This window comes from Carassius gibelio, chromosome A13 (assembly GCF_023724105.1).
Source record: "Carassius gibelio isolate Cgi1373 ecotype wild population from Czech Republic chromosome A13, carGib1.2-hapl.c, whole genome shotgun sequence".
Classification (NCBI taxonomy): domain Eukaryota; kingdom Metazoa; phylum Chordata; class Actinopteri; order Cypriniformes; family Cyprinidae; genus Carassius; species Carassius gibelio.
In genome coordinates this window covers 10,936,554-10,964,530 of record NC_068383.1, presented here as the reverse complement: position 1 = coordinate 10,964,530, position 27,977 = coordinate 10,936,554, and the positions used below count along the sequence as shown (strand labels likewise).

The 27,977-nt window shown below is 37.6% G+C and overlaps 1 protein-coding gene across 5 annotated transcripts in view; it reads left to right on the top strand.

Moving 5' to 3' along the window:
- LOC128026130 (zinc finger MIZ domain-containing protein 1-like) overlaps window positions 1–27,977 on the top strand; it is a 123,092-nt gene that overhangs the window by 36,170 nt on the left and 58,945 nt on the right. For 2 of the 5 annotated variants that reach the window (XM_052612881.1, XM_052612884.1), the window contains exons 2-3: window positions 1,702–1,820; window positions 17,169–17,243. The gene's annotated coding sequence lies outside the window, so the exon portion shown is untranslated. Of the gene's footprint in view, window positions 1–1,701; window positions 1,821–17,168; window positions 17,244–17,709; window positions 17,833–27,977 lie in introns of all 5 variants that reach the window. The other 3 variants (XM_052612882.1, XM_052612885.1, XM_052612883.1) reach the window with 2 other exon arrangements.

The following is a 27,977-nucleotide window of genomic DNA, read 5'->3' as shown; positions in this document are numbered from 1 at the left end:
GGATATATAAAGTTAAAAGATAAATGTTTGATTTTATTTTATGCTTTTAGTATTGTTTTTTTCACAATTGTTATTCATGACTTTGTCAGAATAGGCCTGCAAGCAGTTGAAAGGCACTTGTCCAAAGTGGAAAATGACTTGTATATAGCACTTCATAAAGAATGATCACACATTTTAAAAGCATGTGCATGTGTTTTCTCTGCATTTAGTAACTGTACTGACACTTCCAATAATCTCTCTCATTTTGAAACACATGCTATTACTCAGGCATGTTTTTTTAGGGTTCTTTTGAAACCTCATTGAGAAACAGAATCAGTTTGATTTGCTTTAGCTCCTTACTTTTTTCCTAGATCTGCACATGAAACTTGATTGCAGATATGCACCAAATTTTCCACTACATTTATTTCTCATGAATGTTTGCATATTTCAGTGATTGCCTTCTAGTGGATTCAAATATGCAGAAATTGTAATCTTCCTCTCCTGGAATGAAGCATGTACTGATTGTACTCATTTCACAGCCTCTAATTGTGTTTCTGTGTTGTGTTTCTAATTGTGTTTCACTTGCACAAAGACTAAAGTAGTTGCTAAAGTAGAATATTCACTCTGATCATTCATAGTGATATATGATATGTTCACTCACACACACACACACACAAACATTTTTTACTTACTGTACATTTTTTTTACTGGTGAAATCTGAATTTGATCATTTACCCATCCGAGTTGTCATGGTGTTGTGGGTAAAACTGCTTTGAAACAGCTGCTTGGACAAGTTAGAGACTTGGCTCTTCTCTTTATGCCTCACATTTGAGTGTTCCTGTGTTTGCTCCAACGCAGACATTGCTGCACATCGTCATCCGCTGATCCTGCTCTCGTCAACTTAGAAGATATGTGTATTATGCTCAGAGAGATGTGATGGTCAGCCATCCAATCCAGTTAGCAGCTATTTAAGCCGGGCACGATGAGAGTGCCCCATCATTATCACTTTCACATTTATGCCACACATTACTGTCTGACATTACTGTCTGACCATTGCTATCACTCAGAAAGCGGCCCCAGGAACCCGTGTCACAGGGTGGCCGTTCATGCCAAAAAACCAAAGATTCTCCATCTTTATCCCTTATACAGGGTTAATAGGAACCTAATTTCCTTACCTAACAATTTGTGATTAGTTGTGAGGTCAGTAAATTTGATTTGCTGCTGACACATACCACTTTACATGTTTATGCCACTTTTGCGATTTCACAAAGCATCTCTGTCCTTTTTTATGCTTTGTTTTACGCTGTCCTTAACTCCCAGTGAACTGTGAAGGATCTCACCCAGCCATTCAAGAAACGTATCGTATTAAAGTGTGGTAACTGCTATATGTAATGAATTTTGGATTAGGAGCGACAAATCGGCTCTGTGATAACCTTTCGGAAGGACGCAGTTTGTGAGCAGTGGGAAGCGGGTTATAGCAGGAGTCTTTACTCCTAGGCAGTCCAGGGTGGCTGTGTTTGATGTCACTCTAGCTGAAAACTCCCAGCGCAACAAACAAAACATGCCATACCAGACCTGTGCAGGAGACATCAGTGGAACGGGAAATATCAGATCTTCAGGGGTGTATGTGTGAAGTGATTTACTTTGGTTTGGAGAGCGGTCCTTGGAGGATACTCTTATTTCATGCTGAAGGTGTAACGTGTTCTTTATTTTTTTTTGCAGGTGCGGTGGACCCTAGTTTAGACGGGAGCTCACGGAGGGACCTTCTCCACGGACTTTATGAAGGGAGGGGAGGGGGAGGGGGGGCTGCTGACCTTACTCCCAGCTTGCAGAACACACAGGTCGGCATGCCTTTAAATTTGACATTGTTTTCTTTCAATTTCATGGTTCAATGTTTTTTTTTTTTTTTTAACAGTGCTTGTAAATTTAGATGTTTGTCCTTAATGTGCAATTAATTTATTGCATTTTTGCATTTAGATTAGTACTGTTTTTGATTTTAAGGTAGTTTCCTGTGCATCTTGTTTTTTCCTAAGTGCTCACCATTTTTTGTGTTCATTGGGGACGGTGTGCATACAACAGTGTGCACGCAAGGTGAAATGTTCAGACAGTCCACTTTCATGTTCAGAGTTCACTAGGTGGTACTGCGCCTGTTTTGAACTCATCCATCTGTGTGGAAACTGCTGTGCGTTAGACTGAGCAGAATGCAGAAAAATGAAGTATACCTTAACCTTTAGGTTGAGGCTTACGTAAAAAAACAATTAGATTATTTGCGATTTAGCTATTAAAATACATTTAGGCCATCAAAATTATGTGAAAAATATAGCAAAGAAAAAAATATATGGTTTCATATTTTTTAAACATTTTATAAGAATTTATATAGCGCACTATTATAGTTAGATTATAAAATGTAGATTGACCTAATGCTAATTATTAGTTGTTTTTTATAATTTATTACTTTTTATTATATTTAAACATCAAACGAAGTACTATTTTTGTTACATTTATAAAAAATATTTGTAATGCATAAATATATGCAAATATTTATAATGGAGAAAAAACTAATATATTAAATATATTTTCATATTTTTGTACAATTTATAATTCTATCATGTAAAAATATATAAGTACATTGTATTAGTTTGTTTGCTTGGTTGCTTCTAGGGCAGTGAATAACCTAAATGAAATGACTAACAGGGAAAAATAGGAAAACAGGACTAGGATGTTTTTTAGAAACGTATGTATGTCATTCCACATATCAGCATCAGCTATTAGAAAGAAATCCTGATTGACCCCTAGTACTAAAAGATTTTCATATGGTCACTATGATTGTATGTAAACAACTCCCATTGTCTCCAAACTCATGAAAAGTCACGAAACAGTAACAACAATTAAAGCGGCTTAGAACAAAGTACATAACATCTGGATAAAGTCTGATCTTTGCACATTGTATTCTGTACCGGCAGCGGGTCATTCCCGTCCTCTGCCATAAGCTACGAGATGTTTACATATCCCGGACGACTATGCTTTTTCATGGGAGCGCGGCGAGCAGAGAGGAACATGCTGGGTTGATTTGGCCAAATTGGAAGCCTGTGAGTAATATACGGCAGAGCAGAGCTGGGCTGGATGGACGTCTGGTAGTGTTTATGCACAGGGTAGCAGCATATGCACACAGCCCAGTCCTGCGGATGCCTCGTACCCTCAGGCCTCCAGCACCTGCATAATGGAACAACAGAGAAGAAAGAAAGGGGAAAAGAGATCAAATGACAAGGGCTTGGGTTTCTCACTTCAAATGTTTCTTATTTTTGACTTACACCAGGAAAATGTTCCAAGACCTCAGAGAGTTGCGTGTCGAAATGATAGAGTGGCCTTGTCGCTGTTTCGTAAACATTTGTCTTATTATGCGTTTGGCTGTTCTCCCCAACGCCGCTCTTGGAAATTCATGGAGGAAAACAAATTTCTTTGAAATGATCTAATATAGTGCTATTTTTTTGCCCTTAGCTTTTTAGTTAGGGATTAAGAATTGGGGCAGGCGGGGGCAAGGAGGGAAATAAATAAATATATAAAGGTGCCGGTTAATCTCGCTTGGTGCAGTGTGAACGCTGAGCAGTGCTGTAGCCTGACAAACATCTGCCTCACACACAGCCGAGCGGGATCAGCTAAAGCGATTAGTGCACTGCGTGCTCACGTCAGCCTGTGGAGACGGATGCCCATTACAAAAGCCAGAACACCAGCCTTTCCTCCCACACTCCACCTGGAACACTGACACTGCAGTGAGAGGCCCCGCTCCGAAAGCAGTGCTAGAACCACCTCACAAATGTTACCCTTTTCCAAGGGCATATGCTCTTGTCTTTTTTCCCGCTCTCAGAACAAAGCAACATATAACTTTGAGGATTGAACAGATGCTTATCACTGCCAGAGTTGTATCTGAAACTTGTTAATTAGCATGTATGTGTAATGAAATATGCCATTCATTAAGGTGTAATTGTAATTTTACACTTGCTTTGTACCGAGACGGGGGCCTTGATGTGATCGCAGGCGACCTTTCCATTGCTGTGTATAAAGAGAGACTGTATCCTGAACATGCTTTAACAGTTAACCTCATTAAAGCAAAGGAGGGGCAATACTTCCTGAAGGGGTCTCGACAACTTTCTTTTTTCACTTTTTCTCCTTTTCCTTTCCACATATTTTTAATTTCACTTCTCTTTTGTGTTCTTCACTGAAAATGTTTTATCAATCATCTGCATTTTATCAAGTCTTCATTTACAATATATTTAAGATATTAAAACATTTTCCCCATATTTTTTTGTAATTTATAAAAATATAAGACCAATTTCTGAAATCAAGAATTAATATTTAATATTCATGTTTTATATTAATATTTTACTCCTGGTTTTATAGATTTGAACCATAATAATTTATATAATTTATAAAATATGTAAATGTACATATAATTAAAAATGTATAAAACATATTTTATATGTACTTATTATTAATTGCTATTATTGTAATAATTCTTATTTTTACTTTAAACTTTAAACATGTTAGTATTATTATTAATTTTAGTTATATTTATAAACATTAAAGGGTTAGTTCACCCAAAAATGAAAATTAGCCCATAAATTACTCACCCTCAAGTCATCATATGTGTAAACCACTTTCTTTTTCAGAAGAATCCAGTCAGTTGTATTTAAAAAAATATTAATTAAGCTGTCCCTAATTAATAAAAAATTATTTGATCTTTCAAGCTGTTTAATTCCACTTAGTGGGTGTTGCAGTACATCAATTCAAAAAGAGTTGAATAAAAAGCGCCCATCCTTAATAAAAAGTGTCTCACACAGCTCCGGGGCTTAACCAAATCCTCCTGTAGTAAATCGCTGCGTTTTTGTAGGAAAAATAACCATATTTAAAACATAATAATCAATTTAATCTATTTTGCGCTCACAGCTCCAGGCAGATGATGTATGATGTCGCCTTTGCGAATGCCCCGCTCAGAAGAGACGAACGCAGAGGCACTGGGAGAGATTACAGCAAACACAGCTCAATAATTAGAAGTACAAAACAAGGATTTGTAAAGAATGTCCGAAGATTTTGATATAAGCTGAGCCTGGTTTTCCATTTGCTAAAATAAGAATACTTTGCTTCCTTTGCACCCCCCCCCCCATAGCAAAAGTTAGTTTTCACGATACTCACCGGTGCATGCACAACGCTGACCTCATATGTCATCCTCCTGGAGCTGCTTCTATGTCCAACTGTTGGTGCAAGCTAAATTAAAGTGATTAGTAAGTTTTTAATATGGATATTAAAATAACTTCAGGAAAACATTACCCTGACTAAAGTCTATTATTTCAGCCTTAAGTGACACATAATCTTTTAGAAATATTTTTTTTTGAGTTGGTGCTCAAGAAAAATGTCCAATCTACTTTGGAAACAGTTGTGCTTTTTTTTTTTATATTTTTGTGGAAATGTGATAATGTTTTAGGATTCTTTGATGAATAGAGTGTTCAAAATAACATAATTTATGTGAAAATAGTTTTTGTAACATTATAAATCTTTACTTTTATTTTTGATCAAATTAATATGTCCTTGCTTAACAAAAGTATAAAAAAAAAACAATGTTGAAAATACAACAATGATCTTAGTCACAGCAATTAACTTACATTTACACAACTTAAGTGGAAGTTGAGAAAAGCAGCATGTTAGTAAATATTTTCTACAAAAAAAGACCATAAAAATGCTTTTTCTGAGAGTTCAGGTAATGAATCAATGAATCATTTAAAATAAACTGTTGATTTACGTTAATGTGGATGAACCGATTTACAGAAATGAACCTGACTTCTAAACGTTTAATTTATTACTGCAGTTTATTTGATTGTAAATCTGCATACCTAATATATGTCTACAAGACTAAGCTGCTACAATATGGCCTTTCGCACCACAGGAATCTTTTCATAGTACCCAAACCTTTTTAGTATCAAACTGCCTTTTTCGTAAACCAAATTAGCTCCTACTCTGGAGCAGGGTCTAACCAGCACAACTGGTACTAAACGTGATGTAAGTAGACACTGATTGGCCAGATGTGTTCGAAACGACCTTACCGACCATGATTTAAAACACAGTGTAAACATACTGTAAACATTGCGTCAACTTATTTCACAAGTGTGATGAACAGCAATAGATGGATGGACACTGAAGTGCAGGCACTTGTAGCAAATTTAGCACTGCCAGTTGTCATTGGAGATTCTTAATCCTCCTTTCCGTTCTTTCCAACAAAAACACCACTCCGATCACATTGTCCTCTATCCTCCTGTTGTTGACGTTGTTCTTCTGTTGTTGAACGTCACGCTCAATTGACGTTGCTGTCGACCGGCTTACGCCATGTCCTAGAACACATGATCGATGTGAATGCAACCCTTAAAATGGTACTGGGAAATAGTTCGCGCAAGATCGTCCCAGTACTTTAGTACTGTACATTTAGTTCTGGAACTATAGAAGTGCGAAAGGCCCCAATAATACACCAGCCTAAATCTGTCAAATAAGACAGCTTTGCCAAGAATTGTCTATATACTGGCACTTTGTTGTTGTTAATGGATGTTTGCCATTGTTACTTTACTTTTTTTCCATTGTTGGCTCAGATTAAGGTCAACACCCCTTTTGAATGGAAGGTGTTGAGACAAGCTGAAATATCCCTTCTACCCATGCCAAAAGTGCATTCATGAAAAGCACTGACTGTTCAATGCGGGACAGATGTGGTGATTCCTCTGGAAATATGTCTTTGTGTAAATGGGAAATGAATGCTTAGGCTGGGATGTTCTTCATCAAACTTCTGGAGGTGAAGAGGCAGAGGATTTAGCATCTGTGTTGCGTTTATGCTAGTGACAGCTAGCATCCTGATGGGAGTCACAGTTTGACACTATGCCAAAGCTGATAGTCAAGAACACTGTTTCAGTGTAGCATACATTTGAGCAATGCAAGTGTGATCTTGTAACCTATTGATTTTAGAATCCCAGTACAGCTTTTTTGTAACTTCAGAGGTTTAGGTTTTGTTTTTGTGATTTGTGTGGAAAATAATGGCTTGTGCATTATTAATTATTTTTCTTTTTATGTTCCACAGTAAAAAAAAGAAGCTCAACTTGAAATTATTGTTACTCATAGGTTGTCATAACAGTGAGATATTAACTTTTCCTTTGTCAGTTGCTCGCCAATAAAACAAACATCTGAATCATTAAATGCACAGACGTGTGCTACTCTTGACAGGAAGCTATATGATTACAAAAGCTGTTTTCTGTTAGCCAGCCAGGCTATGCAGCCATGATGAATGAGTGTAATATACAGTGCATCAAGAGTGGACACATGCATTAATGGCTCTGAATAATTTGAGCAATACGTTTCAAATTCTACTTTCACACAGAGGCTGATTGTTTCTGAATGATTTAATCTTGAGTTGTGTCTCTCCCCTCCCATTCGTGTCAGTAAACAGGAAAACAATGTGCTGATTTGAATAATATCACAAATTGTGTAATTCCTGGCAGTCCCGGGCTGTGCCGTGTGAAAGGTGCCAGCCCTCAAGCTCTGAGTGAACAAAAACAAATCACTTGCATTGCTTACACAATTACAAACCTGCTTACTATTCATCTGCACAGGATATGCGAATTACTTATCTGAATGCGTCTCCAGATATTATCACTAGTGCACAGTGTTGCACAGATTGAGATGTACGAGATATAGATTCTCAAAGCAGATCGGTGTGCATGCATAAGAAAAATCTGGCTGTAATAATAGACTTATCTTTTTAATGTATTAGAGACTATCAAAGAGACAGGATAATATCTAGGAAAAAGGAACCCATTTGCCCCACTTTTTTGTTCTTTTTACTGAGCCAGTTAAAAAGATTCAAAATGGTGTTTTGATTCAAGCTGATTTATCCAGTGGATCATTCCGAGCCATTACTGACTCACTCACTGGGAATCATTTTTCGGTTCTGTTGCATTTGATATGAAATGAGCATCATTATAGTGGTGTTAATTTTAAGCGTGTCAGACTTAACATTAATCTAATTACTAAATGGTTGTTCATATAATGCATTTTAAATATATATATTCATAACGAGTTGTCTTTTGGCACTGGAAATTATGTAGGTACTGCTAATCAGTTATGCATTTTATTTTATTTGAATTTTATTGCAATTTAATTCAGTATTCAGCCATCTAGAATTTGAAGTGATCCTTCATTTTAGTTTCCCTCAGACATCTAAAAGAAATCACTTGGCTCCTAAATGTTTCATTTTTGAGCCAATAGCTTCCTAATAGTTGTTCTGGTCTGGATCCCTGGAAGAGCTTGAGAAGTATTGGGGTGGAGGCTGAACTCAAACAAAGCCTTGAATTATCAGAACATACCGTCTCGTCCAGCTGCACTGATTATATGAATTTCTCTCATTTATTTGCTGGTGATTTAGGGCGTTCACGATGTTGGTGTTGCTCGCTGGCAGATCTATCTGGAGTTGATTTACGGATGCAGTCTGTTGGATAGAAAATCTGAGCCTATTATGATTCTGCCCAGGCCAACATTAAAATGTGTATTTATTGCACTTCCAGTTTTTATGTGTGATCCGTAGCAGGCGGCGTGCACCAGATTGGATGCTCTCATTTGACAAACCTCCATGTTGCTTGTATCTGACAGCAGTCATCCCGACGCATTACATCCAGCATACTCACACTACTTCTCCAATCATATATTTTCATTCTCTCCTTCCAACTCTGAGCTCTTTATAGACTCTATAAAGAAATACAGATGTTCCAAGTTTTTGGGTTTCCCCCACCCCAGGCTCCCCATGTTGGGTCCCGGTGCCATCTTTGGTTCAAGGCCCCCAGAAGGATCAGCAGATGTGTAGCGGTGTTCACTCTCTCAGAACTGCCGTGACAAAGTAATTAAGGAGCTGAAATAAGGAAATTTTATAGTGTCAGTAAGGATGTCTCTGAATGTCTACGAGGAAAGAGGAGTGTGGAATGCATTTTAAAGCAGCAGGACATTCATGAGCTGAATGAAAACGATTCCATCTCCAGCGAGGCCTCTGGTAGCCCCACACTTTCTGGAGGAGGAAAGCTTGAAAGACATCCAGACTGAGTTTAAGGCCTTGGCGCTATTGTTAATGAAGCACCGAGAGGGAGGGAGAAGGGGCCTCTGATATGTGTTTAATTAGCACAGGGTCTAGCTAACTGACTATTAAACTTCTGATTACAGTGTGGAATTTCACTTAAATTAAGGAGTTCAAGAACTCTTTGAATGGAAGTGATGGCAGGAATAGGACAGTTGTTCAAGTAGGTAGCTTGCTGGTTCTTGGCTGTTAAAAGATTTTTTTTAATTACATTTAGAATATTTTACCTCAATTAATTTCTCCAATGGTTAATACATTTGAGAAAATTGTCTCAATGGTTAATAAAATGTATACATTTAATATTATGGTTTTATTATTTATTAAATGTTATTTTATTATTTTTAAGTTTATATATATATATATATATATATATATATATATATATATATATATATATATATATATATATATATATATATATATAAATTTTTCGTTTTTGTTATAAATTTGTATTGTAGTAGTATTAGTAATATTATCATTATTTTTATTTATACATTACTATTTATTATAATTAATTTGTTTTCCTGGCACCAAGATTATTTTCTTGATGACATTTTCATTAAAGTCAAGCACATTTTACATCCGTAAAAAATGTATACTTCATATTATGATATTTGCATAATTATCATAAAATGGTCATTCTTGTTCCTAAAAATGGGTTTCATTTTCTTTTTTTGGGGTGTAACAAGACTGGAATACATTTTTTGTGAGATTAATATGACTGGTTAGAGTTTTGGGGCCAAGTTGTAATGCTTAGCATGAATCATTCAGCTAAAAAGGTTAAGTGTCACAAGCTCTCCGCTGACGTTCTCAGATATTTCACACATGTACAAGCACAGTTTAAACTGTTTTGAGAGGCAAATAGCTGCATGGCTGCGTGAGCTGCAGTATATTGTTGTACCGTCCAGACCCAGATACCAGAGAGTGAGTTATTCCCTGCACCGTGACCTGATTAATTGAGAACGGCTGAGGTTGTCTGTGGGTTGTGTTCAGGCTCCAGTCGCTGCCCCAGCCTCATCCATCTCAAATGCTTGTGTCTAAAGGTTGGCCACCGAACGCTGACCCCTCGCCTCAGCTGCAAACAAAAAGTCAGTGTGTTTAAGTTGATTGAATGAGAGTGAGCAAGAGAGTGAGTGAGGGATCAAGAGAGAGAGAGATAGTGTCAGAGTGAGCGAGAGACAAAAAGAGGCAACATTTAGACAGCTGCACGCGTAGCACCATGTATCCATGTCTGTCAAAGGAAGATATTTCTGTCTCCTTAGTGCGGCACACAGGCTTCCAAGCAGGCCATCTCAATGTCATCACCGTCACCCTGCTGTCATTGGCTAAAAAGGCCCGGCTGCGTGCATGCCTGAAGAACAGTGTGTGCTGGAGTTAAGGGCTCTACTAGCCCAGGTCTAATTGGAGTGCTTCAGTCAGGCAGCTTGACTCATCGAAAATTACTGGGAGCAGTGCTCTTAATAGGAAAGCAGATAAGAATGACAATAAGGTCACGAAACCACCACATCCAATGGCAACGATCACATTCCAAGGCTGTGGTAGTTATATCTTATGAGCACCTCATGTTGACAGTGTATGCAACGATAGATGGTCACATGGCGTTGAGAATGAAACCTGTAATGTTGATACAGTCAGGGTCCAAAAATAACACTTGTGCCAAATGCAAGTAAAAATTGGCTTTGGTGAGTACAAAACGTCACTTTCTTTGGAGCTGCAACATAATATGTGGTTTAAATTGAATTGAAAGAAGAGTCTGACCTCGCTGATATAAGTGACATGAGCAAATTAAATCAGCCATCAACTAAAGAAAACATCTGTTCTGACTGGGAACTTGAGCTTCAGTCAGTGGAAAATGTTAACTTTTCGATTTACATGTTAACCACAAATAACATTAAGGCACCAAAATGAGAAGTATGAAAATCAATAAAAATAAATGTTCAATATATTGTTGTTGTTTTATATATTTAAATAATTGTATATTAATTTATTTACTAGTATTTGTTATCGTTATGAATGTTGTTATTATTAGTGGTTATTAAATGTATTAATGTGTGTGGAGGCATATTGTAAATAATATTAATATTAGTATATATTTGTATTATTATGATGATGATGATAACTATTCTACTTTAGTTTTTTAAAATGTGTGTGCATATATATATGTGTGCCAAAGTATCAGTGACATCTGAGCTGTGGGAGCCCAATTCAAATCAAAGCAATGCTGAGAGATTTCTTGTGTCAGGCTGCCAACGCCTCTCATATAGCGAAGGTTAGATTGATAGCCTGAACCTGCTGTTGACTTATATCTGATGAAGCTACCAGCTTGCATTTCTCAAAGTCTTTCATTGACATTTGGTTCTAGAGATTTCTTGTTTTCATGTAAATGTGAGTGTGAACACGCAAACCAGAACTGAATTGTCATTTGGCAGGCACATGCATGGCACATTTGTTGAATGGTCAGAAACTGAAGCATTGCATTCGTTGCTTCCGATTGCTTTGTAACCTCTTGGCACACATGCTTTTGCGGTGAAACGTTAGGGGGGTGTTTATGTTCTTTAAGTTAAGATTTGTATGGTTATCTGTGGAGGAAACCTGGCCTACTGGCTCTGTTCTGATGAGCTGACTTCACTCCGCAGCTGCAGAAATATTCTCTCTCACTGAGCTGCAGGGACATGCCAGTATTTTCATTCCTAACTTCAGGCATTTCCGAGCGCTAACAAAGGGAGAGTGAGGTGATGAAACCAGGGTGGATGGAAGTTGTTTTGCAAAAGCACCAGATACATTTTTCTGTGTGAGCAGTAGATGCCTATTTCCTCAGATGCGCTATTAAGGTTTGTTCAGAAATATTTAATGCCGTTTCTTCATTATAAATATTGTTTCAGTAGATGTTTTCTCATCAAGACAAGTCTTTTTCTTAAATGTATGTTTTTTAATTTTATTTTCCTGAATCAAATTTTCCACCAAGTAGAGTAGACTGGGACTTCTTTTCACACAGGAAAGTTTCAATTGTGTGAAAAAGTTAATTAAAAAGTGTGACAACACTAGTCTGAATGCCACATCAGCACATATTTCCCTCCATTTAATTGCTTTACTATATATTTTTTTTAACTGGCGGTATTGGAAAATTACAAGCTAGCGCTCTAGTCACCATCTTGTTTTTAATCCTTTTGGAAACCGCTTCCCTCCTGTCTAATGCTGGTGGATGAGCCCAGAGTAACACTGCCTGCTTAAACCGGAATCCCACTCATTTCTGTCGAGTTACGCTCAATCTTCTTCCATTGACCACTGGGAAGACTCCTGCTGAGGATTGACGGGGAGAGCCTCTGACAGGCGGATACCAATAAACAGGGAATTGCCCTTCCAGAGAAAATAGCTCTGTAATTGCTGGGTACGTTCAAGCTCGGCCGCAAAGAAAAGGCTAGAGTGGGCCTGTGCATTTTTCTGCCCTGTGTCAGGGTTGTAGATGTGTCAGCAAGCCCCTCGCTCTTGTGCGCATGGCTGTGGCTGTCTGCTCGACTTGGCCCGCTGGTGGAGGCCCAGCTGAATGCTTAGTGGTTGGCAGGCTTGGACACTTGCCTGTATAACTGGAGTTTGAATGAAAGGGGCCTTGTGAACTTTCGGGCTACTGTGGCAATTTCCAGCTGCCGAGCGCAGTAATTAAAAATCTTTAGCGATATTGCTGAAACGTGTTGAGTTACAGTGCTCTATTTGCTGGAAACACATTGTGAGGCTAGTTTCAATCTTGATTCTTGTTCCTTTCTCTTGATTTTGTTCATGGCTCTCTGGTTTCATATCCACACATTTGCACTTTGGATCTTGGACTTGCTTTTTGAATGTGGTTTGCACCTCTCTCTTTTTTTTTGTTTTTCTTTGCACTTGATTGCCACTCACGGTCTCTGACAAAGAGCCTTTTTGTTTGAGAAGAAACAAGTTTTTGGTTATATTAAAACATGAGAAATCTGGAAATATTATGGATTTTCTTTTTTAAATAATACATTCTTATTAAAATATTGAACTTTTATATAAATATTATTAATAATAAAAGATAATAATAATTGTTGTTGTTATTTTATGTAAATACATAACTAGATTAGCTAGATAGATTTTGTAGTATATGAACATACTACAAAATAATATAATAATATTACTAGTGCAACAACCACTACTATTACAAATTATTACTGAATGATTTTTATATGGATATTCTTTAAAAATCGAACATTATCATGCTATATTATATTATATTATATTATATTATATTATATTATATTATATTATATTATATTATATTATATTATATTATATTATATTATATTATATTATATTATATTAGTGCCCTGTAACATGGAAAAGTGTGAAACTGTTACTTTGCAGTCTGACATGAGCTTTTTCTTCTTCACTGATGACCCTCTTAGAGTGTGTCTTGCGTACTACAGTTACTGAGTAAATTAGAGCTGCAGAAAACATGGTGACAGATGTCTTACATCACTCTCATGTGATTGGCTGTGAGTTTTTTATTGTCTGTGTGAAGTCTCATTACCCACTGCCCCTGGAAAAGAGCCTAATAAGGCAGGCAACTGTCTGCGGTCTCTATTGAACTGTACAGAGAAAAATAAAGGTCTGCACCACATTTAAGGACACATGCTTGCTAATTTGTATGTCCACAGAATGCTCATGTTGTGCCTTTTTTTCCAGTCGGAACAAATATATGCTCTGATTTTGATGCAGAAAACCAATTGGGGGAAAATATGTCCCTTCAGCGGGTTAAGCCCTAAATGAATTATTCAGATCTGCATGTTGTGTGTTTTGCCGGCCCATTCTGCTTCATGGCATCTTTTATGACATGCTTCAGAGACGACTCCAGATGCAAGACAGCCTCGGCATTCCAGCTTTCTGCATTGCCTCACTGTGTGCCTGAGAAACAAAGCTTAAAAAGCTGGAATTCATTTCACTTTTAGTGTCCCATTAATAAACGATTCGCAAATCAATGGCTGCTTTTGTCATGTAATTTGTTTCCGTGCTCTGTTTTGTGATAATGTTTTGCAAGCAAGGCTCTTTGGATCAATATGAGATTGAAGGGAAAAACACAAGCCTGGCTTCTATTTTTCTCTTCAAATATTTGGAAAATGATACAGTTGGTGCATTACCTCATCCAGAACAATTTCTCTTCTTAATGGAATGCTAGTTTTTGTTCAGAGAGGAACAACAGAAGTGTATTTGAACATGCTAGTGTAAGAAGATTCGTATTAAAATCTACTATAATCAGAAAGAGCTTTATCATTCTGATTATATGCTTGATCAAACACTGATTAGTCTTAATGATGTGTAAGTTAATGTAAATGCCAGAAAATAAGCTTTTATCATTTAAAGATCATTGCCATTTATGCAAAACAGCAAAACATGCACATCTCCAATGTCCAAACCAGAGAAAACCCACTAAATTCAAAATCTTTTTGCAATTTTTTTTTTTGCATTATCGGTTTTTATAATGAGCTGATTTTCAACTCATCAGTGCTTTTGTTTTACATACTACAGCCCCCATCAAAGATGTGCAACACCTCAGCAAGTGTGTGTTTTCTATCTTTGTGTGTTTGTCTGTGTTGTGCTTGGTCTTTCCTCAGCTGCACCTGCACTAATTGTAAGTGTGCAGCTGTGATGTGAGAGCCGTGCTCCAGCTGGGAGAGCTTGTTGAGATGCCACACAAACCCGGCGAGCTAAACACCCCAGTAAGTCTCTCCTTGACTCGGCTAATGAGTGCGGAGCACAGACAATGCACCCCAATCCAACAGCCCATCTGAGCGCCACTGCAGTCCAAGAACCGGAGGAGGCCGGCTATAGACAGCTCTCAGTTTGTGCTCCGTGACCGTGAAAGTGTGGATAATCAAGCCTTTGCTGTCTCGGCCTCCTGTATCCCGACTGTGTCTTTCCTTTATTGTTCATATCAGTCCATCTCATGGGTTTCGATCGCGCTGAGTGACTCCAGATCAGTCATCCAGCCTGAAGGTCATATTTTCTTCATAAGTAAATAATACTTGCTCTGTCACGAAGGTTTCATGTTCATGCAGGGTTTTTATATTATTTATTATTATATAATGTGTCTTATTGCTTTTTAAATGTTTCAGAAAGACATGCATTAGTTTTTTCCTTATAAAAATTATTTTATTATTATTAAATCAATAATAAATGTTTTAAATGTTTAATTGATTTATTATTCCGCATTTAATTTGTATTATTTTTGTTCATTTTATTATGATGCTGGATGTTACATCAGATGTGGGTTTCGATAACCTAATTGTACCAATTAAAACGGTAGTAGCCCGTTGAAATCTGGAGCAGTGGCAGTCCTTAAGGAATAACCTATAACATCATCGTGTCTAAACCTTATTTAAGTAAGTCCTTGGGCATCGTGTCCGGAATAACACTGGTGGATGTTCTTCGTGCAGGACGTTAATTTGCACTTCCACATTTTTGGAGCATTTTGTTAATTAAAAGGATATGTCCAGTTTAATTTGACTCAAAAATAAGAAAATAAATGAGAGGGTCACAGCACCCAACCAGATTTGAGTGTAATTTAATAGCATGTGTGGGACTTGTTATTATTTATCATCATCATCATTCTGGTATCTGTAGTCACTATGACCCGACACAATTACAATATTCTGCTATATCAAAAGTGGTATGTGGGTATTAGAAATGAAGTCAGGATAAATTAGTCCGTTAATAGTCAAAGCATGATCCCATTAGGATATCAGTAGTTTTGCTTTACTAAAAGCTGACTTGAAATATTCATATCAAATTACAGCTTTATGGGTCCATAGGGGTTAATAGCAGGAATTCAAGCAATAAACACAGCTAATAGACCCTGCACTCCAGTCGCATGCAGAGGGCCGAAAATTGGACAGATCTCTTTAGATTATACATCCATTTATTCAGGTGAGAGGACACTTGCATGACAGGATACGGATGGTGGTACTGTAGAAGCTGAAGATAAAGATAAACAAAGACCGTTTTATATGAACAGATTATTGCTGCCTTCATTTCATGTCAGAATTATCGCATTTTATGAAAAGAGTGCATGTGTGTAATAAGTGCCATTTGGAAATCCTGGATTTTCTTTGAACACCTGACTTTTTGAGTCGCGGATGTGTCCATTATATAATCATGTTGGATGATTTTGCTTATTGGTTATAATTGAGCTGGGGCAAGTCGTGGCCTAATGGTTAGAGAGTCGGACTCCCAATCGAAAGGTTGTGAGTTCGAGACCCGGGCCGGCAGGAATTGTGGGTGGAGGGGGTATTTCTTAGTGTTACATTAGCCCTAAAAAAGCTTCCAGGGTGTCTGTTTTTTTCTCCCCAGAATATTTAATGGTGTAACTAAAAGCTGTAAAATGACTTTTAAACTCACAAGATGTTGTATATTGTAAAATCTCATTGTGTGATTTATAACCTGTGTTGTGGTCTAGATAGGATAGAAATGTTTGTTGTTGGTACTCAAACCACACCCCCACGTGCATACATTAGCATTTCATCAGCATTAAATGGACTAACAATTTAAAACTGAAATTGCTAATTACTAATCTAATATATCTCACATTACAAAACTAAATTCTAAAATCCACAATCATTTAGTATCTTATACTAAATGTCTTGTGATGGTCAGTTTGTTAGAGTCGGTGGATAGGTTGGACCAAGCCAGTTGTCGGATTAGTGATTTTTCCTTGTTATTAAAGACCTATTTTTTCTTGTAATTAAATTTAATTGTTGTTTCTGAAAAATATTACAGTTGCTGTTCTATGTCATCGCTATAATGGTCAGATTGTTTTCTCTACTTGCTGATAAATGCCACTGATTATAATGGTACATGATCCCATGTGCAGAATGAGTCCAACCGTGTGCTTCCTTTATTTAGCAGTGTGACATTATCAAGCAGGGGAGGTACAGAACGGGGGATTATGAATTCTGAGAAGAACATTTGTAACCGTGCACACTATTTACTTTGGCAAAGGATTAATATAATGTGTTCTTTTTTTAAATTCTAGATCAGTTCTATGATTGATGAGGATATGTGAGTGAATTTGCCAAACACTGAACAAAGAAATCTGCTGCATCCTCCGGTAAGCGCTTTGACTGATGATCCTTCACTGCTCATTTCTGCAAATGATTGTTCACCTAATCACGGATTTGCACATACATGTGGCGCTCTCATGGTGTTGTCTTCAAAACAACTTTCCCGAATTAACCCGAGTGGCGTAATTGGTGCTAAAAACGGGAAAGCACGCACACTGTCGTGTCAGACGCTCATATTTCTTGAGCACAGTCAAACAACGAATTTATTTAGTGTTTTTGAGCAGCAACAGAACGCTCTGTATAACATGAGTCATAATTAGCAACGGGGCCTCTCAAATCACTCGCTTCTTTGTTATTCCCCTTACAACGTCAGTGTCAGTTTTTTTTTTTACATGATTATTAAAGGCAGGCACAGTTACTGAGATGAGTTTCTTTGGGGGGAAAAATGAGTGCTGATGAGACATGGAACTGCTCGAAGGTGAAAATGTTTTTTTTGTTTGTTTTTTTTTGTAGCATCTACATTATGCTAATGTTTTTGTAAGTGGGTGGAGCCATAAAGGCCAGATTGCCAGGAGAAGAGAAGCCTGTAAATTATGGATGCAAACTGCCATTTCTGCCAGAGCAAAGAAAAGAGAGGTGCTAGGAGAAACCACAAGTCATGCATATCAGATTATCCTTCCTTTACCCCTTCCGCTCCCTCGCTTTTACAGAATTTTCTTATCATGCATCTTGAGCAAACTTGCACACACAATCTGGGCTGTGTATCTCCAGTCACATGAGGGCCAGAGGTGCTGACGAGCTGGAATGCTTGGCCTGGTATTTCCTGATGCTCACACACACATGTACACAAACACACACTTGCATAAACACACAGGGCAGGCTATATATTTGTAGACGGGGTTCATGTTTGACTTGGTGGCAGAGAAAGATGCAGAATGTTGAAACACAGATGATGTTTTAGTGTCACATGATCCTTATAAAATCATTGCAATTTTTTTATATATAGATTTTTGTATATGTAGATAATTAGCATCCTTTCTGATAAAGGCAAGTCTTGTTTACAAAAAGATTGTATGAAAACTTACCATCTGCTCTGGCATGTGACAGCAATTATTTTGTTGAACTGAAAGATTATGTATCATTTAGTTTGGTAATTGGCTCCAGTCATCAACAAAGGGAGAAAAATCAGTCTATATAAAATTATTGAATAATTCCAAGGCTAATTAACTGCTGTATGCATAATAAAAGCCTTTCACAAGGTAAAATCTTTAAGATTAATAATTAAACCCATTAAAATGTTCTTAAGGTCTGTTTTCAACCTTCAATCTATTTCAGTGATTCATTCTGTTCTGTTTTGTTCCCACCTTCATAAAACGAGGTAATTTCAGATATTTGTGTTTCAGTAAGATCAGGTCAGAAGTTGGTGGATCTTTGTGAAATTATGTATGTTTGTGGGGGAATAATGGAGCTATTCTTCAGCTCTATGGAAGCCGCTGTACAGTGGTGTGTGGTGGACCTGCCAGAGGCACTAGGGTCTCCTTAAAATAGTTCCAACCCTCGAATGTCAGAAGCTGAGACCGCGCACTGAACACTGGCCATTTGAAAGAGAGCATCAAATAAATCATTGTGAAGTCCTTGAGATTTTTGCTACAGCCAGGAAAACATCCAGTCATTATAAGTTAATCATGTTTTGATTTTGATCTAATCTTGAAACGTGGCGGTCTTTTGACATTTGTGCAGGAATAAATTTCCGTATCATACCACAAACCCACAAATCTGGTTGCATGCATGGCAGGCAGATCCGGAGAGCTAACAGATTGCCCATCAGAATGTTTGTTGACTATGCGGTTAGGATTATTTTTGCTATAATCAGAATGATTTCATACTAAGTCACATGTTTGACATGGGTTCATGATTTCAGTGATTAATTCTGCTGCTTCTTGCTCTACGTACAGAAGCAGAAAGCTCAGAGAGAATAGAAGCAGGGATCATTTCGATATGCCAATGAGAAGCATTAGTAATCCAACCTAACATTCCAAATAAACTGAGATACCACACATCTCTAAAAACAAACAAACAGTCAGAACAGTACATGCTGTTTCTCAGATATTTATTATTAGTAAACCACTATGCTGCTCGATTCTCAAAAATGGTTGAATAAATTTGTTTAGGCAATGTTCAGTATTATTAATTAGTTGTCTTATTCACGGACAACCAGCAATCTAGTTTAACCAGACTTTTTTTTATTTCTCTGTGAAACACAAAATATATATTTTGTCCATACATTGAATGAATGTATTCAGTTGGGTGCAGTTTTGTTGAGACCCTAAACATTCTTCAACATATCTAGATAGACAATATGCCATACAGATTTGGAATAACATGAGGGTAAATGATTTTTAGTGAACTATCCCTTTTAAATAAGACCCATTAAGAATTGGATTTAGATTGTACATTGTTCACTTAAACGAGTTAATGTTGCACCATTGCGCCATTACTACTCAAACAAAGTAGGCAGTAATCGGTTTTGTTTACAATTCTGATTGATCGTGACAGTATAAGTCTTCATATGAAGATCAGATGATGGAGAAGGGCACTGGAACTTTCTACATATCCATGCGTGTAGACAATCTTACTTTTGTCATTTTAAAGAACTGATTTAGGTGTCTGTAGTGGTGACATGATAGTCCCAGTAAAGTATGTCAGAATGTGGTATTTTGTCATCTAACCTAGAACCACATATAAGATGGGGAAATCCGGGCATGCAAAAAAAACAGAGCAAACAATACTATCAGTTTGTGCAGTTTCTGTTTTGTCCTTAACCTTCTGCCAAAGTTAACGTTGTGAGAGTGGTATGGCCTAACGCTATAATAAAATTTACTGTAGCAGTTTGAACAACAAATGAATTCCCGGTTTGGGACACTGGTGTTACGGGCACCTTACATGCTTCACCCTGTGCCCAGGTGAGTATAATCAATGGCTGAATGGTTCATAAATAACATACTTGATTTCTCAGGCTCAGTGCTTGGCTGTAGTGAACTCCTGCTACGACACCTCATGTGTACTTTTAATCTTGCTTGAGCAGACAGATGAGCATTGGAATCTACCCTCCAAAGGGAATTGAAGTGAACTGAAACAAATAACATTAGAGGGCAAAAGCTGATCAGGGGATGAGAATGATTTGATTTGAATCATATGTAAAAAAACCTGTGTTGAGGAAGCTGCTTAAGAAACTGTTACTTAGTTACATAACTTAACTACGTCTAAGTCACGCTTTTTGAAGTAAATGGTTGCATTTTAAGCTATTTAAGGGAGTAGATTATTTTTAAATATTATGAGGTCTCAATTTGACAACTTTAGACTTGATACACCGAATTGGTTTTTAGGAACCAGTTCATTTACATATGAACCATACGAATGAATGATTCTCAAAAGTGTTTTGGAATGAAAACGCTAGTTTTGTCATGGAAAACATAGCGTGATGCTGAAAAAAAATATTGTTTTCAGCACAACCAAGCTGCTGAAAAATGTATTTAGTAGTGTCTCTACCTTTAATAAGTTTCTTCCCATTAATGATCCTCATGGTGACCTATAGATGTCACAAAAAAAAGACTTTGTTAATTGACCTTGGACAGTAAGACATGTAATGGGTCTGTATTTTACCTCAGGATCGTTACATGATATACAGGCCTGTTTCAGTCTGAATTGTAAATATTCATGTCCTTGGAACAGGCTGAGACATGATCTCATTCGGATCTGCCTGGGCATCTTGTGTAGGCACAGACTCTGCAGATGTAAATCACTGTTTACTTCATTACATCATTAGCTGTGTTTCCTTGGGCCCTGGAGAAACGAGGTGAAACACTGGTTACTGTGTGCCTTCTGTGCCCTATCGAGCTGGAGAAACCCGCCAAGTGAAGCTTATTTCCTCCCTCTATTTGCAGAGGAGATTGTTTGGAGATCCTGTTGAATTTTCTTGGACAAATTGAACTTGTGTGCACATCCAAATTATAGAACATTTGCCTATTAGAAGGCCTCTTCTTGCATTTATCATATCATCGCACCATTATTTGCCTCTTCAGTGATTTCCGGGTGATTGGATTTCAGCACGGATGGAATCGCAGATATCATTGACCGCTCTGCACAATAGCGCTCTAAGGTAAAGAGCTAAAAGAGAAGCTCTTGTTTATGAAAGGGGTGTGTAAAATTAAAGCAGGTGCAGAAGGAAATCATGCTTGTAGTACAATGTCTTTAATGTGGACTCCTTCCTACTAACGTGTTTGCTCTGACAAGGTCTGATACATTTGATGTTTGTTTTAGGAATCAGATAAATATTGAATAGTCAAATTTTTTATCTAAAACAACTTTCAATTAATTTGAGGATCCAAGACATGATCATGTAACAGCATGGAATCTACTATGGTAATCCTGACATTTTGTAGGAAAATAAGGAGTTATCTTGGGGTGAGATAATACAGGAATCCGTTTCTGTGAGTTGCTCTGTTGCTGCCAATAATGATAACCAATAATCATTTTTTGTTTTAATTTATTTTATTTTTTTATATACTTTGATTTATTTATATAACTTTATTTATATAATTTATTTATAATAATTATTTTTCATTATTTGTAATAATTTCCCAAAATGTTACAAAGCTTACAATTAATACAAGTTTTTACAATGCATATAGGCAGTTTGAGCAAATTCAGATTTTTATTTTTGCTGACAAATTGGTTATATATTCATGATTGGATCATTACTGGAATCAGTTCAAACTTCATACATCAAACATCACAAATTGATCAGTTGAATCAATAAAATTTTGGAAACGTTGAAAGCGAATATTCTGCTCAAGATTATTGGCTGTAATTCCACTACTGGCAATAATAATAATGTTATTATATATTTATATATTGTGCGCTTCTAAAACTTGAAAACCTGACAACAAGAGTCAGACAAAAGAAAACCCCACAGAATCCCAACGGTGTGTATATGTGTGCATTTGTAGTTCACGCTTCGTTCGGAAGCCTCTCATTAGGAGCACAGGAAGCTTGTCAGTGTGCCAGTTAAGTGTTGGTGTGAGTAGGACCAGTGTGGCCCCTTGTACTCACTCGATTACGCACCTAATCAAATCACCTGCTTGTTTATACGCTCCATACTCCTGTGTCAGAAAAGCAGCCCTGCTTCATTCATACTGCCTGTTTTCCTTTGAGGACCTCCAAACAGCGGTCTGTGCTTGATTGATTTGTTTAGAGCCGGTGGCATCATAATGACCCCACAAGTGGAGGGAGCTGACTTACATTTTCCGCTCTGTTATACTTGCGTTTTTGGAGTGTGGCTTTCCTGAATGCGCTGACTGAGAGTTTGTGGATATTGCATTACAACAATATTGTCTCTGTATTCGCTTAGTTGTTCGCCGAGAGACAGGCTACATATGGCCGGGTAGCTGCTTGTTTAAATTCTCCCAAGCATTTCTAATGCCTGGATTATCTCCTAGAGAAATTATTTAGTGCAAATAATGGCTTCACAATGGCCCCGCTGCAGCAGATATACGCACCAACCCAATAACCAGTCCTCTGAGAGAGTGTATTGATTGTGGGAATAATATTGCCCTATTCCCTCAAAAATAAAAAATAAATAAAAAAAATAATCAAGACAAGGATAAAAAGCTGTTATTTTTTGATTGATTTTTTTTCCAAAGCTGACTTGTGCTGAGCCCACCTAATGCTGAATCCGGAAAAGATTGGCAAACATGGAAGCGTGGGTTTGGAAACTTTATTCACTTCCTGCCAGAAATGCAGAGATCATCAGAAATACTGGCATAACTTCACCCCGGCTCATTGTCCCCAGTCGTAGCCCTTCCACCCCTGCTGCATGTTTACGCCGAGACACTCTGCCTGCCTCAGGATCAGATATGACATCATTTTGCCACAGCTGCGGGCCGCACACGAGGCGTGGAGAGGGAACAATTGACCAGGGGGGACGCAGGAAGAGCCGACTGACCTGATTGCTCAGCTGGCCGAGCAACTGGGAAGGAAGGCCCAAGGCGGAGCCGTGGATGTGGGGAGGGGTGATGGTGGTGGACAGTGCCCCCGTCACCCTCCCCTCCTCCTGGATGCAGTGTTCGCGATCGCCCTGCCCTCTGCTGTTCTCCTGCCTGTCTGCTTGTCTGAGCCAAAGCAGATTTGTACATGAAAAATGATCTACAATCTCTGTGGCTGTATCAGCTTCCAGATATAGACATTCCTGATAGGCCAAATCCCCTTTAAAGAGGGCTTTATCCTGCTCACTGAAGAGCCACAGAAAACAGTGCATTCTTTTTCTCTCTGCACCTCAGTATGTTCTAAATATGTGCCATTTTTTTATCTACATCACCAATCTGTCCCGATCAGCTTGTGTTCGGTAAACATGGTAGCGCTTATTTTTTAAATGTTAGAACAATCTACATTACATTGATCGGTCTTAATTATTAGAGCCACAGCTGCTGCCTGAATACGAATCAGATGGATGTTTCATCTATGTATAGATAGACAGCTGGAAAGGGCATGATGCATATGACCTACCACATGTTCATTTCCATACAGAGAAAGAAGACAACAGTGCACTAAAACTTTGAAATGAGAATATTATATTGTAATGTTATATATTAATATTTCATATTAAGCTTAGTTTTTTTTATATATTTAAAATAAAACTAAACATCAAGTAGTAGTAATAACAATAATATTAATAATAAAAATAGTCTGTACTCTGTACTTTTTCTGTCATACTTTGTTTTAAGGTTTAATCTTTCCAAAAATGCAAACTGTATTTCAGTCCCTCATCTAAACCTGTATGCATTTAAAATATATATTTATTAATTTATTTATTTATTTTTGAAGTACGTTTAAGCTGTAAAGTTTCCAAACAATGAAAGTCAATGGTGTCCACAACACTTGAGATTGATTGAATAGTAATTTTTTATTATTATTATTTATTTATTTGTTTCAGAGTTTTCTTTTGCATCGCATAGAAGAAGAAAAAATGTATAGAGGTTTAGAACGAATTAAATGATGACAAGTTTCAGTTTTGAGTAAACTGTTCTTTTAAAGTCCCCCAGGGATATGCTTTACCCATGGTTGAGGATTGCTAAACTAAGGAAGTCGTTGTGTCCCAACCAATGTAAACCTACTTTTTACTCAAGGAAATGGAGCAAAAGCCTGGAAATAGATGACAAATAGGAATGTATAAATATGGCGAGGGGCAATGGGAGCATTGTTTGTATATGTTTGTGTTTGGGTTAGAGATTGCGATAGCCCTTTCCTTCTTAAGAGATATGTTTTCAGTGCAAAGAGCTGATTCCCATGAGGCGGGTGATCCTTTTTAATGACAGGGATTCATCTGTTAGCGTCCCTCAGGCCCCATGCAGCACTGTGCGGCTCCTAGCAGCCCACAGAAAATGGGCGGCATTCTCAGGAGAGCGCACCTCCTCAACCCCTCAAGATGCCGTGTGGGAGTTTAATTACTCCTGCGGCCACAAACCACAGCTTACGCACTCTCATTACTACAAATGCCTTCATTCTCTGCTGTTTTTAATCATTTTTAGGCAAAAATATCACACTGGAGTTGCCTGTGCCAAAGTAAGAAATAGAATGAGAGCAGAAAGCAAGTGATTGCTCTTGTGAGGGGGTTGGGTTGGTTGTGTGTGTGTGTGTGAATAGGGGGTCGAAGTAAGGGTAGCCTACAGGGAGGAGAGGGGGCTTTGAGACAGGACTTTGGATTACTAACGCGACAAAAAGGACTAAACCTCTATTCAGTCAGTTCCTTCTGGTCTTTAGGGCCTATCCCTGCTGCTTTAATGAACTTATTTAGACTCTGTTTAGTTCATCCCCCACTACTTAGAAGAATTAGGCTACAATTTGTCTCCTCATATTTGTTTAAGACTTTAAAGTGTAACCACTTGGAGTAGCCCAAGATCTAAAAGAATAGACAGAGTAAAACTGGATGATCCATGTTATTTAGGATGATTTGAGATGTTCTACAGAGCATCTTATGCAGATTTCCAGCTTTCATTGATCAATAGTTATGTTCCAACTTGTTAATTTAGTTTGAAAATTGCAGATATTGTTTAGCTAAAAGCAGCAGATTCATGTGAGGTAAATGACTTATGCAGCAGCAGATTTCTTTTTTTCTTTTTGGAAATTGGAACATTTTGGAATTTTATATTCCATTGTGGTGTTTCCATCCTCCATTTTATGTAAGTTTTTATTTTAAAAAAATGCACACACACACATACAATACACGCACACACATCGTTTCAATATTTTTATTTTTATTATTTTTATTTCAATTTTCTGCCATAATTTATATTTTATTTTGTGGGCAAAAACATTTTTGTGTTTTCCCCTTGTTTAGTGGTATATGGAAATTTACATAATACAACAAGGACTGATTCCAGCTAATATCATGCATTTGCTGATTTGATTAGTGATTTATCTCTTACAAGTTAAAATAAAAAACATTCTGCCTATTTCTATGGTAAAATTTGATTTTCATCAGATTTTTTTTTTCTATTCTTAACCCATAATCTGTCACTGCTCTTCAGAAAGCAGTCCACATGCATCCTTCCTTGCCATATTGTTTGCACTGTTAGATGTGCCAAGACCATGCACTAATGTTTGTTAGTTAAATGTACTCCCTGTGAGGTAATGAGTGGCAACCCAGTACATGCTGCATTCTCCTGTTTTAATTACCGTTAGTCCACTGGCTGTTGTCCAATGAGGTCATGTCAATATTGAGCTGTTTACTTCCCTCTGCCGTTAGGAGCTTCTACAGAGTAGACACACTGCCCTCCTGACAGACTGGCCAATGATCTGATTTTGTGTATTTTATTAATTTCTTCACAGCCATTCTGTTAAAAGCTTTCTGAAATGGTTTGTCATCTGTTCTACATAAGTAAAGCACCCTTCTGATGGTTACACAATTGCAAATTGGATCTGTCTGAAACAGACTCTTCCTTCCCTGTCTTGTGTCTCTTGCTTTCTCAGCCTAGTTGTCTCTCTGAGAGACTGTGAGACGTATTACTGGCTGTAACCCTGCTCTCAGGGGCCTGCTCTGGGTGGCTGCTGTCTGCATCAAGGAGAATTTCTGCAGACCTTGTGCAGGCTCTCAGTTCATTACCAGCCTCCCTCACTGAGACTTTGTCCCCCGCCCCTGCTTGGGCAGTGAGCTGACACGCAGTGTTTTATCGACGTGAAGACCTACCACCAAACAGCGCGTCTCCTGACGTAGCACCATGCAGAGGACAAGCTGACTGACACTCCTCCGCTTGTCTCTGTCCCTCCTCCCCTCACTGTGTCATCTTAAACCTGTTCATCTGTTAACAAAGCATCAGACAGCTTATTATGAAGGTGTGAAAAGCAGAGAAAATCACTCCACATTCCTGCATTGAGACACTGTGTCGAAAAGCCAGTTTCAGTGAAAGCATCTTGATAATACTGCAAATCATTTGCAATCCATTTGTGCATGCCTTACACTGAATTTTTTCTAATTATTGTATAAATATTGTATAATTTCTAATTGTATATTTATATATTTAATTTATATAAAATATATATTTAAATCATGTAAGTAAAAAGGTAATTACAATGTTACATAAAAAAGCCTTTAAAATGCTCTATCTCTTTTAAAAATATTTATAAATGTATTTATTATTATTATTATTATTATTATTAACATTTTAAATGCCAAAAGAAAAAATACCTTATATAAAATTTAGGTGAAAATGAACACATTACAATATTTTATGCTAGATATTTATTTTAGATGAAATTTAAAACGTCATTTAATACATTTTAAATAGTAAAAATCTAAACTTTTTTAAAAAATAAAATGTATAGGATCTATTCAAGTACAGTAAAAATAAATATATTGAAATAAATATAATACAATAATATAACCCCCCCACCGATACATACATCTATATGTGTGTGTGTGTGTGTGTGTGTGTGTGTGTATAAATACAAATAAATATAGAAAATACAGATAATACGAAAGGGGCTTTGTAGTGCAAATGTGACTTTATAGAAAAGTGTTTGCATGTGTCTGGGAAAAGCATCCTGGCAAGCTGTCTTCTGCATCCTAACTGAACAGCAACACAGGAGCTGAAGTTTCAGCCTGTGCCGTGGCCCTGTCCGCTGGGCCCCTGCCAGGGTTCAGAGGTCACACTTGTGAGGCATGTGTGTGGAAGGGGGACTCAGTTTGGGGGCCCCAGCCTCACACAATATGTCCGTCAGCAAATCTCTTTGTTTTCTATACTCTTAGCCGCTCAAGTCCCCACTCTGTATCCAAGGAAATGTTGCCAGGGGAGATGAGTCCGGGTAACGGTACAAGAACCTAGGGGTATGTGTAGATGCTCTGTTTGCCTTGATAAATGTGTGGTGTCCAAGGCATGCCTGATTATTTTGCTGCCGCTTCTTTTTTTTCCCCAGGTCCTTTTGCCTTTGTTGCTCCTTGGGGACCCATGCATTCTGTGTACATGTGTGCACGAGCTAGTGCGTGCATGTGTGAGTGCTTCCATATGTCTAGACAAGAGTGGAATCCCAGGGGCCCCACACGTTTAGACTCAGGATATTAAATGACCTAATGGCCATGTTATTTGTGTAGGATTCATTTAGAGAATCTGGCGAGGAGCATTAAATCATAATGAAGAGGGTATGAATTTTGATGTAAGGCAGAAGGCTGCGTTGGGAGCTTGTCCAGGTAAAGCTTTGGCTAAGACTGCTGCATAAAACCCTCATTG